Source organism: Ctenopharyngodon idella, chromosome 16, assembly GCF_019924925.1.
Source record: "Ctenopharyngodon idella isolate HZGC_01 chromosome 16, HZGC01, whole genome shotgun sequence".
Classification (NCBI taxonomy): domain Eukaryota; kingdom Metazoa; phylum Chordata; class Actinopteri; order Cypriniformes; family Xenocyprididae; genus Ctenopharyngodon; species Ctenopharyngodon idella.
The window spans coordinates 13733266-13748645 of NC_067235.1; positions in this window are offsets into that span (position 1 = coordinate 13733266).

Consider the following 15380-nt stretch of genomic DNA (forward strand, 5'->3'; position numbering starts at 1 on the left):
CCACGTTGATGAACTTAGCCCGTTCATCAAAGTTGGGCGGTCCGTTCATCTGTTAAGGTTGGTCGCAGGAAGGAGCACAGACAAGGAGAATAAATCCAAATACTAGTTTAATGACGTAATACACAGGTTAACAGGCATAGAGATGCAACACAACTTACTCAAACGGTGAACAGACGAAGACTGAGTGAACAGGGGGAAACTAAATAGCAAACATAACAAGGTTGATTAATGAGACACAGGTGATACAGATGAACTAATGATGAAGGCGGGAAACAGAACATGTGACCATAGAATGCATAACAATGCATAGCATAACAGAAAGTCCATAAACTGAAACTAAACAGACTGTGACAGTATCGTATATAAAGTTATTGTCTCTCAAAAGTAAGAGTCGACTCTGAGTCAATTAAACGAGTCGTTTGTAAAACGAATCCCAAGCTGTTTCGTTGACGTCACAACGAAACATTACCATATTGCCCACCCACTTATTGCGCGTGCAGACGGCAGGGAAAATTCATTTTTTCAGCAATACCACAGCAGTATAATCTTTTGTTGTGTTCCCGTCATTTTACTGACGACTGCTTCTCAAACCTCAGGGAGTTTAACGCAGGATACACAAAACGCTTGGTCTTAAAATATGGATCAGTGACCAGTATATTTGGACCAGCTTGCTCCTCTGAATCTCAACCTGTAAGTATGATTAATAATTGATGTTTATATTTTCTAGCGATCATTAAAAATTCGTAGTTTTGTATGTTATATTGTGTAACGTACACCAGTCTGTCTCCTGCTAATCGGCTAACTCACGTTTCTGTAGTTCTGCTATTGAGATGTGGGTCCAATATTGTCTAAAAATGTGTTGATTAATGCAGCTTGTCTGTCTTATTACTTGGAGTAATGATCAAAGATGGAGCATGACTTTTGTTTAAAGTGTAATGCATTATAAGCTATTCACATTTGTGCTCGGCTAACGTGTGAGTTTACAACATACAAAACAAACTGTTTTTTTCCTCTGCGTTTTTATTACAATAGAGTGGAGCTCTATCTGTATTGTAATAGGATGTTAAGATGCTAGTCCGTGCTAACTAGTTGAAGTATTCTCTCTGTAAACAGTAAACACCCATTGTAATGTCAAACAATGATATAGACATTTTTCTTTGTTAACAGTTATGACAAAAAAGTCTGTACACATCTGGCCTAAATGTTTATCTTATTTTAGAGGTTTTCAGCTTCGCTTGGCATTCTGATAGTTCCCACAGGTGCACCTACATAAAGTATAACAGTGACGCTGCTATCACGTCTTATAAATAACTAAGGTGACACTTACCAGTCGTGATTGCGAATCAGTTTCTGGTTGATCGACTACTTCAGGCGTTTCATCGTCGAACTCGGGCTCGAATCGATACGGTAAAATCGATCTTTTCTGTCCATACATTGTATACATTGTCTTGTGAATTAATAGCTGTCATTCAGTTATGGCAATGGGCATGGTGCGCACAGTAGACCAATCACAAAGGATTGGGCCATCTGACCAATCAGAGCAGTGTTGGCTCACGGAAAGGAGGGGTTTAGAGAGACTGATTCATTGAACTGCTTCAGACTAATCGTTTACCAATCTTTGGTGAACTGAGGTGAAATTAAATGTATATTATGAGAAAACGAAAGTGTTTTTTGACCTTGCACGCATGTAAACCTATTGTAGGAGACTCCCAAAACAATATTAGGAACCTTAAAAAAGGCATAATAGGGGCACTTTAACTGATCTCTAACTTCGTTTACTTCAGTAAACAGAAATGCAGAGAGCAAACTGCACATACACTACATTGCCAAAAGTTTCAGTAGCCCCTCACTGCAGAACACACGAGATCCAGGGGGCAGAGACGGATAGGTTAAGGGATATGTAAAGTGGGAGGAGTTGGATCCAGGGAGTGGAGATGGGCAGGTTTAGATCCAGGGGTCAGAGACGGGTAGGTTTAGGGATATGTAAAGTGAGATGAGTTGGATCTAGATCCAACCCCACCTCCTGGATCTCATGTTCTGCAGTGAGGACCATCTCAAAAGTTTTGGGACGTCTGCCTTTACATACACATGAACTTTAATGACATCCCATTCTTAATCCATAGGGTTTAATATGGAGTTGGCCCACCCTTTGCAGCTATAACAGCTTCAACTCTTCTGGCAAGGCTTTCCACAAGGTTTAGGAGTGTGTTTATGGGAATTTTTGACCATTCATCTAGAAGCGCATTTCTGAGGTCAGGCACTGATGTTGGACGAGAAGGCCTGGCTTGCAGTCTCTGCTCTAATTCATCCCAAAGGTGTTCTATCAGGTTGAGGTCAGGATGCCAGCCAAGTTTCTTCCACACCAAACTCACTCATCCATGTCTTTATGGACCTTGCTTTGTGCACTGGTGCGCAGCCATGTTGGGGGCCATCCCCAAACTGTTCCCACAAAGTTGGGAGCATGAAATTGTCCAAAATGTCTTGATATGCTGAAGCATTAAGAGTTCCTTTCACTGGAACTAAGGGGCCAAGCCCAACCCCTGAAAAACAACCCCACACCATAATCCCCCATACACTAAACTTTACACTTGACACAATACAGTCAGGCAACTACCGTTCTCCTGGAAACTGCCAAACCCAGACTTATCCATCGGATTGCCAGACAGAGAAGAGCGATTTGTCACTCCAGAGAACACATCTCCACTGTTCTAGAGTCCAGTGGTGGCGTGCTTTACACCACTGCATCCAACGCTTTGCATTGCATTTGGTGATGTAAGGCTTGGATGCAGCTGCTCGGACATGGAAACCCATTCAATTAAGCTCTGTATGCACTGTTCTTGAGCTAATCTGAAGGCCATATAAAGTTTGGAGGTCTGTAGCTATTGACTCTGCAGAAAGTTGGCTACTTCTGCGCACTGTGCTCCTCAGCCAGTGTTGGGTGTACCGCGTTACTGTAATTAAATTACTTCTCCACTGAAAAAGTAAAGTAAGGGATTACTGTTCATTTTTAGGTAATTTAATTACAGTTACTTATAATGTACTTGCATTACATACTGTAAATTAGTTCAACAGTTCTGTATGAATCAATATTGAATTTAAAATCTAAATTTGTCGTCTAAAGGTAAAAGTGAACGCTGCCTCTTTAAAATTGTTAGCTGTAGTGCAGTTGCGCGTGAGTTCGCAACTTCGCAACAGTTGGCTGCGTAGTCGCTGTCTGAAGATGTCAGCAGAAGCGAGTGGCTGTTTTGCAGAATGGAAATATTCCAATCACTTCACTTTTTTGACACAGGTAGGCAAAAACATTACGGTAAAATGTAAGCTATGTCTTAGGGAGAAAAAACTACTTGCGCGCTCTCTGAGAGACGGTCTTCAGTCAGTGCGCTCTCAGCCAAAGCGCACACACATAGCCGCCTCTCGCGAGTGTCAGATTTTCGCGGTCTATTACACATAAACGTTCAAATACTCACACACAGTTATGTCAAAATGCCCGTCTTGGCGTATATTTGCGTTGGTTATGTGAATGTGAACAGCATGTGTAACAGCATATTGTCTCCGTCCATTAGGTCTTAGTGACAGCAGTCTTTAAACATGCTACTGTCTACTATTGGCTGTCTGTATTATAAATGATATTCAAACAACAAAAGAAAAGCTTTAATAAGGATTAATCTATATTTAATTTATACAGTTATGACTATGCAGAGATATTTTATATTTGGTTATTCAATTTCTGTGGTATTTTTACTTATTACTATTAGACCTACCTGAAAAAATATATAGGCCTAGCATTGTTTTATTTGTATCTTTAAATATTTTTACCGTGGTATTGACTTTGGTATTGAGTATTGTGCACTTTTGGTGGTATCGGTACCGACTACTAGATTTTTGGTATCCTGACATCCCTGTTTGTTACTAAAAAATTTGAAGTATTATAGTATGTTTTAATAAAGCTAAAATGTTTTAAAAAGCTATAAAAGGCTAAACTATTGCATGTTTGACTTTTAAATATTTAAATTATTAAAAGAGTTTCCTTTCTATTGTCTATCCAGTCAAGGTTTATAGGGATTTTAAGAATTAATTACTAATGAGTTGAATTACTTATTGAGTAATTAAATTACTTTTCAGACAGAGTAATTAGAAAAGTATTTTAAAAACAACTTTGATGATGTAATTAGTAATTAGTAATTAATTACTCTTTTGAAGTAACTTACCCAACACTGTCCTCAGCACGCACTGACCCCGCTCTATGATTTTCCGTGGCCTACCACTTCGTGGCTGAGTTGCTGTTGTTCCCAATTGCTTCAACTTTATTATAATACCACTAACTGTTGACCGTGGAATATTTAGTAGTGAGGAAATTTCACGAATGGACTTATTGCACAGGTGGCAACCTATCACGGTACCACGCTTGAATTCAGTGAGCTCCTAAAAGCGACCCATTCTTTCACAAATGTTTGTAGAAGCAATCTGCATGCCTAGGTGCCTGATTTTATACACCTGTGTCCATAGAAGTGATTGGAACACCTGAATTTAATGATTTGGAGGGGTGCCCCAATACTTTTGGCAATATAGTGTACCTCTCTGCATGACTTGAACTGGTCGAAACTCGAAAGCTGATGACGTAACACCCAGGTAGGCACACCCTCACATGATAATGATTGGTCAATTGATAAGCTTCAATCTGATTGGCTAAGGAGTATGAATGACCCAGGTGGGAGCAGAGCGCTGCCAGGGAACATTCAAAACTTTTTGTGCACAGTTGTATCTCTATGAATTGTGTTTTGCATTTGTGAAATGTATTCCATGAATATATAATTTTATTTTGTGAATGTGACTTGCTTTTTGTGAATGTATTTTTTTTCGTGCATGTAAATTGTTTTTGTGCACGTGAATTAGGTTTCATGCATGTGAAATTGGCTACTCATGTGTGCATCATGTTTTTTGCGTGAATTATTTATGAGTCTAATCTGGCTCCATAGTAGTCTTCTTGTCCTGGCAGCGCTCATACTACTACACAACACAATGCCGATAAGGTGTGTTGGAGCCATTTAAGTTTGAATGTTTGAATGTTTAATGTGTATTAACTTAATTGTTGACTTAAACTATGATTTATATGTTTTTGATGAGTTTAAAGATGACTTTTATTTTGTAAGGTGACTCTGTATAAGGAAGAGGTCAGATTGGAATCAGGTGTGATATGATATTCACAAAAAAGAAATCAAATTATGAAACAAGATTGGCATTATATAATGAAAATATAGAAAAAGTTAAAGAATTTAAATATTTGGGATTATGGTTGGATGAAAAATATTCATGGAGGAAGCATATTGAAAATATTGAAACAAAGTGTAAAAAAGTTATAAATCTTATGAGATGTATATCTGGCATGGAATGGGGAGCAGAAAGGGAAGCTCTTTTAAGTATATATAGAACACTGTTGAAATCAACGTTAGGTTATGGATGCATGATATATGGAGCTGCGGCCAAAACTTATTTAGAGAAATTAGACAGAATGCAACATAGAGCATTAAGAATTAGTATAGGATCAATGAAAACTACTCCAATTAATGCACTATTGGTGGAATGTAACAAAACTCCTCTAGATTTAAGATGGAATAAACCAGCTCTTGCTTATTGGTTACGATTACAGAATGAGAAACATTTTTCATCTTCAGTGATTAAAAAATGCTGGGAGTATGAGAAGCATGTAGGTAAAGGATTTGGTTGGAACATAGGTAAGAAAGCTGAAGAGTATAATATTAATAAGTAAGAGTTTATTACAGAAAATATCATAAGTAGAATTCCACCATGGATATTTCCAGAACCTACGGTTAACTTAGACTTAATTAAAAAGAAAAAGGAATGGTTGGAGAATGGAAAGGAGAATATTTGCAATTTAATACAAGAATTCATGAACAAAAAATAATATGGATATTTAGAAATTTACACAGATGGCTCTAAAGATCCAGGTAATGGGCATGTAGGAGTGGGCATTGCTATTCCAGAACTCAAAGTAAAGTTCAATAAAAGAATATCCAATCATGTATCTGTATGAACAGCTGAACTAGTTGCAGTATCTCTGGGTTTGCAATGGGTGGAGGAAGTCAAACTGGACAGAGTGGTAATATATTCAGACTCAGCAACAATATTACAGACTCTCATTACTAGTAAAACAACTAGAGATGATATTTTAATAGAAATTTACACAGCATTGTTAAATTTAGAAAGACTGATAGATGTTCAGCACATATAGGAATCTTAGGTAATGAGGAAGCTGATAAATTAGCAAAAAAAGCACTAAATCTTACTGATAAAATTGAGATTCCTCTTGGAAAAAATGAAGGTAAAACTATAATAAAAAGTAATATTGACAAACAGTGGCAAAAAATATGGGATTTAGATAATAAAAGGAAGAGAATATTACATTGTTCAAAAATCAATTAAAGTTAGAACATTTAATAGTAGAAATAGAAGAGAGGAAATAATCTACATAAGACTACGGTTAGGACACACAAGACTTAATAATACGTTATTTCTTATGAGTAAAATAAACAGATAAATGTGAGGTATGTGATTGTAAAGAAAATGTAGAACATGTTTTAATAAAATGTAGAACATTTCAGGGAGAGGAAAATTTAAAGAATGTATTATTAAAATAGGGAGGGAATGGGATATAAAAAGTATTTTAGGTATAGGAAATTCTCAAAGCGAAGTTGTTGAGGCATTAATGAAGTTTATGCAAGAAACTGGTATAGGTAGAAGAATTTAAAAGATCAATGAAGCCATGATTATACACACTCCAATATAGTAGGTGGCGGTATGCATCTTTAATGATGGTCTGTAACCCGCCATAAAACTAAAAGAAGAAGAAGGAATCAGGTGCGAAGGTGGAGAGAGTACACAGCTTTCGACCACACATTGTTTGATTGACCAAACATTACCCTTTTTACTGCTTTCTTTTGAAAATAAATACTTAATTTAGCATTTACATTGGAATGGAGGTCATTTCTTGGATTATGTGCATCAAAGAATCCCTCAACCTTTATACAAGATGGGTGGCTTTAATTTTGGATTAATTGTGGACAAAAAGCCCCTACGTCTTCAAGTCGAAAGCTTCTCTGAGCTGGGATTTGGATGGAGCAAACAACCAGCATTTGACCAGTATGTCTGTGAGTAGAATGGAGTTCATTTGAAACATCAGGCCTAAGCTTCCTTACTTGGCTGTTTTGAAGCTTGCTGTGTCAAGAAATATGAAGAAAGAGTGTGGGTTGGAATTTTGTGTTTGAAAGCACTGCCGTTGTGCTTCATGATGGATGTGAATATGGAGGTTGCAAAAGATGATGAATTACGGGATGATAAAATTCCAGAAGCCTTCACAGTTCAGTGGCAGAATTGGTTGGAAGAACTTCCTCAGTTACATGCGTTTCAAATAAATAGATGTCTGGTTCCAGATGGATTTGGAGAGGCTACTACCTGCCAATTACACAATTTTTGTGATGCTAGTGAGATGGCATATGGAACAGCATCATATTTGAGCATCATATTCTTACAAATCAATATGGCAATGTACATGTGTCCTTTCTAATGGGCAAAGCAAGGGTGGCTCTATTAAAGCACGCAACAATTCCGAGACTTGAACTTGTTGCAGCTGTTCTGGCAGCATGGATGGATCAATTCCTAAAATCAGAACTACAGATGGAACTAGCAAATTCTGTGTTCTGGTCAGGCAGCATGACAGTTTTAAAATACCTGACAAACTCTAACAAGTGTTTTCAAACTTTTGTTGCCAATCGAGTCTCTGCTATTAGCAGCTTGACAGAACACACCCAATGGAGGTACATAACTTCTAAACTTAATCCTGCTGATGATGCATCTCGTGGGTTGAAACTTACTGCATTTCTTACATCTAACAGATGGATTGATGGACCAGCATTTCTTCAGATGGCAGAGTTCGAATGGCCAAAGCCAGTTCTACTTGGTTCAATAGCTGCTGATGATCCTGAGGTAAAGAAGGACATCAAGGTGTGTTGCACTACCATCAAAGCTGAAAACCCAGTGGATAAATTGCTGGCCCATTATTCATCATGGTGCAGCAAATTAGCTCAAATAAATATGATAATTAATCATAACTAGTTATAATTAATTATAAATATTTGGATCAGTTAATAAAATTAACTTAATGTGATAAATTTAATATGACAATCAATTAACCTGTTTGGCCAGCAAACACTCAGTACTGATCGTCTATCAATTTTTCAAGACAGAAAAATAATGCTTTCTTAGCATGTAACTGTGATCGAATCGTTATCAGGGACATTGGGTTTATAAGCAGGTCAGAATCAACTCACAAGAGTGTGCACACAAGTTTTATTTAACTAAATCACAAACACATCACTAAACTAACAAACACATAACATACACGCAAATCACACACGTAAATCACACACGTACATAGGTAAAAATGAGCAATGATAGAGTTGAATCGGAAGTGGGACAGGACATGGAGCTATGGGAAAAAGTCAAAAACAATCTGGAACAGACCAGATCAGTTATAAAGCATCTTTGCTAACAAAGTTGGTTCACAAATTAGTACTAAATTGCTGTTTAGTGTTCAAAAGTACGATGCTTGCAAAATGCCTTTAGGTCGAGGAGCATCGGATTTGCAGGCTGAGGAGAAATCCTTGATGACTCGGTCCTAAGTTGTAGTCAATATCTTCTGCGTTGGATGAAGAAATATGAAACAACTTAAGCTGTTAGTTTGACTCTTAGTGGGGAAAGAGTTCTTTCTCTCTCTCATAGATGAGCACATGGCTGGGTTTTGCAGGCTTAGGCCTACAGGCCTTGCAGGCCCACAGGCCTTGGCCTGAAGAGGCCTGCAGCAAAGGGGTCTCTTCAGTCGTCCAAAGAAGCAAGAGAGAGAGGGAGGTGCATTGTGCACTGGCTTTTAACCTCTGGTCAAAGTCACACCTTATTGGGTTGACCTGACCAATGAGAAGGTTGAATTTCCGGGGCGACAACATCCCTCCTGTCGGGGCTTTTACGACCGAGCATGCTTAAACTGGCTGAGTCGTTGGAGAAAAAATATTAAAGATTCTTGTAATACTGATGTGCACAGGTATCGACATATCGTATACACAAGCATTTAAATCTTCTCGATACGAACCCATAGACACTAAACATGGCATAATTGAAGTTACATTACATGTATCATAAAACATGTGAATACAACAAACAGTAATAATGGATACCATTTCCTGGGGATATGCATGTCCATTTATAGAACAGTCTGTCTATAAATTAAGGCAGGAAGGTCTGTTTTCAGGCTTTGTGTGCTTTTTCTATGGGCCTGACTCAAAATGACTTTTGGATGCAGATTTCTGCATAGCTGCATAGTTATTCTGCGTTACATTCAAAATCAATATTTTCCTGAAGAGTTTCAGTGTCTACAAAAGGAAAAAAATGATGTTGGAACACGGAGTGCAATATACAAGCTAGATCCTCAAATGCTTGATGGACTCATAAGAGTTGGTGGTAGACTTTGTCGAAGTGCACTGCCTACTGAAGAGAAACATCCTGTTATCCTTTCAAAAAGAAGCCATGTAACCACACTTGTTATACGGCACATGCATAAGCAAGTTGGACACCGAGGAAGGAACCATACTCTCTCAAAATTGAAAGAGAAGTTTTGGATTCCTCATGCCAGTGCTGCTGTTAGAAGGGTGATAAGGAATTGCATTACTTGCCAGTGCTTGCATGCACTGAAAGGAGAACAGAAAATGTTTGACCTTCCTGAAGATCGCTTGGAGGCAGATCTTCCTCCATTTACAAATGTGGGGGTAGATTATTTTGGACCAATTATGGTAAAAAGAGGAAGAAGCAAGGTAAAACGATATATGGCGTATTGTTCACCTGTCTTGTTAGTAGAGCTGTCCATCTAGAAATGGCTTATTCTCTTGATACTGACTCCTGTATTAACACCATACGCCGTTTTATCTGCAGAAGAGGTCAGGTGTCATGCATTATACGACTGACAGACTGCAACGGTTGGAGTTAAAAATCATCATTTGTGTTCTACTGAAGAAACAAAGTCACCTACATCTTGGATGCCCTGGGGGTAAGCAGATAAACATCAAATTTTCATTTTTGGATGAACTATCCCTTTAATTGCCCAAAATTAAAAATCTCCAAAAAAATCGCTGATTTTATTAAAAATAACTAAAATAGCTCCTTGTCGCAAAACATAAAAAAAAGTCGCAGCAACAATGAGAAAGTAGCTAAATTTGGCGACAAAATCCCCAAATTGGCAACACTGAAGGTGACTCTGTATAAGGAAGAGGTCAGATTGGAATCAGGTGTGAAGGTGGAGAGAGACCACAGCTTTCTCGCTGCCTGATAGGCAATGACTTGTAAGGCAGCGTTTGTGCATGAAGGCACCTCACGAAACGGATTTCAGACAGACTTCTGAGACAGCGTAACAGTTTAATGATCTACAGCAAAAAAGGGCGAGCTTTGGTGAAAACTAAACAAATATTTAATTACTACAGTAGTAATTTCTTGTTAGAAATTACATCAAAAGTAGAAAATGTTGGTCAAAAAGATACATTTACACACAAACTGACCAGCAACCGCAACTTTCGGACGCCATCTTTATTTTTCTTTATATTTCCATGACACGAGCAGAACTCTTCACTCCAGTTCACTTGCAATTTTCATTACTCTGATTATTCACTAATAGGTATGGTTATACCACACTCAGATAGGCATACAGTATGCATGTTACCTGCCATTGTTTTTATTCTACTTGCATCAAATTCAAAATACATTTTTATGGATGTACTGGATATTATTTGGCACCGTGATGAACATCACAATGCTGGGTCTGCCTGCGCTTCCGTCGCGTTCTTCGCACCGTCTGGATGAAGATACGGAGCAGAGACTACGCAGCGAGTTGTGTTGATGAAATTTAGTGATTTGGTGAAGAGAAAACATCAGAATAATGTCACGGAGTTCATTCATGAAGTTGTGTGACCAACACACGGCATCTGTGTACGTCCGAGCACATGCGCACTTTGGTCAGTAGGAATAATCTGATTAAGGTGTTTACATGCCTGCATATTGCGATTAAAATTGGCGTACACCACCTATTTTACTGTGATTATGAGCTTAAACGCATTACTTCAATCGAAGTATTGCGTTTACATGAGAGAAAGTTTAATAGCAATATTGCCAAAATCCCATTATAATCGCATTATGAGAGTGCATGTAAACGCACTGATTGTCTCTCTGATGTTCTCCAGATAAGTGAGCTATACTGGTATACTAGGGGGTGTCTGTAAAATATCAGTATAAGGCAGATTCCTAAGCTGTGCCATTATTTATAAAGATAACTTTATTGCATTAGAAAAACACACAATGATGCCATTAGCACACTTCAAGTTTATAAACAAGTATATTTAATACAGCTTTAGTTGAACTTCAGCACTTCTTTTGGACAACTAAAATGCATTTAGTACAAAATGAGTTGTTCCAATTTAACAGACTTTAAGTATACCAATTTACAGTGTGCCACAAATACATTTAGTTATACTAAAGTACATTCGAATAAATTGTGCTTAAGTATACTATTTTTTCACTAAGGAAGGATTGACCAAAGTCAGCTTCCAGGCAAGTACAAGGCATGGCGTTAAATTGTGTGGACATTGAAGCTGTGTGAAATCCACTGTCCACAGTATCTCCACGATGCTTGTCTGAAACACAGTGGTCTGGCCTGGAAGAACGCAGTCCAAATGTAAGCCTCCAGCACATCCTGTCAGGCTGTAAGGTGGGGCTCGCACAAGGCCGCTATCAGTGGGACGCGATAATGTTGGTTGGTGGAGATGTTGGAGGCACACAGACAGGATACAAGTAGAGGACAGTTGCCATCAGTGTCATCATGCAGGGGTGGAAGTGAGACGTCCCAGGGTTAAAGCCGTAAACCGTCCCCGGGGTCCCTGGCTGATGACCCTGCAGCTGAGCTATAGGCCATGGCCATAGGCTATAGCTGCCAAAGCAGGGGAACCTGCCAAATTATGAGAGCATGATATTAAGGTCAAGAGGTGCCAAGAAGGCCTGAATCTATCAAAAAAAAAAAAAAAAAATCTCTTTTCTTATGCTTACATTTCTTATGCTTCGGTTTTTCTTTTAAACCAGTCATTATCCAAAATGGCCTGTAACTTCATTCGTGACTCTCCATCATGAAGGCGCTCAAGAAGATCCAGGCATTCTGTAAACGTTTTTTAGAAGAGAGCTGATTAGTCATGTTTGATTGAGATATGTAGTTCATGTAAGGTAATGTTACCATGAAATACACTGCATTTGTTGCTGTTACTATGACATTCTCTGGATGCCCATGAACATTTATTCATTGCTAAACATTCACTGTCAATCTCCTGTGTTTTAAACTCATCAAGGTTTGACACTAACAATTTTACTGTCACTCACGTCAGGGCTTTATATGTTTTTTAAGTAATGTCATTTCCATTTCGTACTTGTTATTGGTCTCACCTTTGGACACGCATGGTCTTATCCACGTCCCGGGGTTAAAGCGTGAACTGTCCCCGGGGTCCCTGGCTTGATGACCCTGCAGCTGAGCTATAGGCCCCGTGGAGGAGCTGCCAATGCAGGGGAACCTGGCAAATAATGAGAGCATGATATGAAGGTCGAGGTGCCAAGAAGGCCTCTGAATCTATCAAAAAACAAACAAACAAACAAAAAACATCTCTTTTTCTTATGCTTACTTTTCTTATGCTTTTAACCAGTCATGATCCAACATAGCCTGTAACGTCATCCGTGACTCTACGTCATGAAGGCGCTTAAAAAGATCCCGGCATTCTGTAATATATTTTTAGAAGAGATCGGATTAGTCATGTTTGATTGAGATGTAGTTCATGTAAGGTAATGTTACCATGAAATACACTGCATTTGTTACTATGACTTTCTCTGGATGCCCACTAATAATTTTACTGTCACTCATGTCAGGGCTTTATATGTTTTTCAAGCAATGTCATTTCCATTTCATACTTGTTATTGGTCTCACCTTTGGACACCCGTGGTCTTATCCAAAACCAACGACTTATTCTTGGGACCATCACATCCAGCAGTTTGCATATGTCGTCAGTTGTTGCCCATTCAGCGTACTTTCTGATTGCACTGATTAATATAGGTTCGTCTTCTCCTGTAAGCAATACATGCTCAGTGTTCAGTAAAACATCATCAGTGAACTGTAGTAAATAAGTCATCAGTGAACTGTGCTTAAAAAGCCAACTCACGTCTTTCTTCGATGAGCAGTGCGCCTTCAAAGTCCATCAGCTTTACTTGCAGGGTTTTTGTGCAGACAAGTATGTTTTTCATATGCGTCTCATGATAAACACCACGACCCGTGCAGTGCTGAAGAGCAACAATGAGCTCCCGAATGATGTGTTTCACCGCGGTTTCAGTCAGGTTACCTCTGTTTCGTTGGACATACTCAAACAGGGTGATGTAGGAACGTGGATACTCCATAATCAAGATGTCTTGATCTTCCATGACAAAGTGATCATATAATTGTACGAGATGCTCGCTAGTTGGAGGCTTTTGCACCATCAACATCGCAGCTGCCTCTTGACTTAAAGGATTGGAATACCCAGGCTAAAGAAAAGAGATTGACAAAAGGTTAGTTGACTCCTAACTAATCTCAAATCTCCTAAGTAAAGGCCCGGGTACACTTCATTTACCAGCTTTAGCTCCTTTCAAAGTATACTCTAGGGCTGCCGAAGATGAAAGCAATGTACTTTACAACTGATGTTTCTAGGCTATTTCAATTATATCTTATACTGTCTACATACAGATTTATCAATTACCAAATTAGAATTTAATAAAACATTTTATGAAGAATAAAGTCTTTTCAATTTACCAATTCCAATAGTTTCTCAGGCCGGTTCTTCTTAATAAATTTGATGATCACCTGAAAAATGAAGAAATTTTTGGCAAACATAAGTAAACTGATTTATTTTTGTTTGTGTACATGGTAATCTAACAATCTGTACATTTTTGATCAAAACTGTAAACACTGATGTTTACATCAGGACCGAAAGACTAAAGACAGAAGGAAACGAGGCAAAAGGTTTGGTGTATACGGAAAGAGCAACATACTCGTTTGTCATCGGAGTTTCGAAATCCCACATGATAACTGACACCGTGTCTCGACTTCAGTTTCTTTCCCACATCATAAAGAGATTCAAAGGATCCTGAAAAATGCACAACATGTTAATATACAGCATGAGAATGAACTCCAGAAGCAACTGCTTGTGACGAAATACACCTGTGCAGATGAGGTAAGCAACCAGCAAGAGAACGAGGAAAAATTAAAACTAAACCCAGAAACATCAGGCTGACATAGATATGAATCAGAGTGGTAATATCTGGAAACTCACTGTCTGTTGGCTCAGACTCCAGCGGATCTGTGCCTGTCGGATCCACACTGGATGTGTGAGGAAGCTCCTGTGATGGATCCTCAGGCACGAAAGCACACACTTGGGTTTCTTCCTGGGTTTGGAAGGAATCTTTCTTAGACTTCCACGCTCTCCGGAGGCCAGCAAAGAATTTCCTCCCTTGTGTGTGCTTTTCTGCAAACAATCAGAATCAGAATCAGAAAGAGCTTTATTGCCAGGTATGTTTACACATACGAGACAGAATGACAGTGATAAGACAGATAATAAAATAGAATAAGTAAATAGGAAATAACAACATACAAAAAATATATTTAAAAAAAAAAAAATACACAATATACAAAAATAGACAGTATATGTATGAATATTGATTAGAAACATCTGTTTTTATTAGCACAGATTACAGCTAAATGATTCACTAGTAAAACTGTCCTAATGTAGAGCTGCTTTATGTTGCGAGTTCATGTGAATGTGAGTTTCTGGGCTCAGCCAATTTTCAACAACACTAGAAAAATTACAAACACAGTGCTGATGCTGTTTTACATAGAAGTCACACCGAAATTATCCTAATTGTGCATACCATAAAAGGCACTAACCTAATGCCAGATTTGTTTTTCCAAATTGATTATTAATCTGTGTATACTCATGACATACTAAGAAAGCAAGAGAGAATGAGAATAAATAAAGGTGTGCGTTTGTGTGTTGTAAAGTCAAATGTGTATGTGTGTGTGCATGGGTGAGGGATGGGTAAAGAGGAATCTGATTGGCTAGTTCAGTTTTTAGTAATTGGTGCTTTTTCCACACACTAAAAAAATGACCTTACAGATCTTCTGGTGGTCTTTCAGGTGAGGAACCAGCAGAAGAGAAGGAAAAATGAAAACTAAACCCAGGAACATCAGGCTGACATAGACATAAATC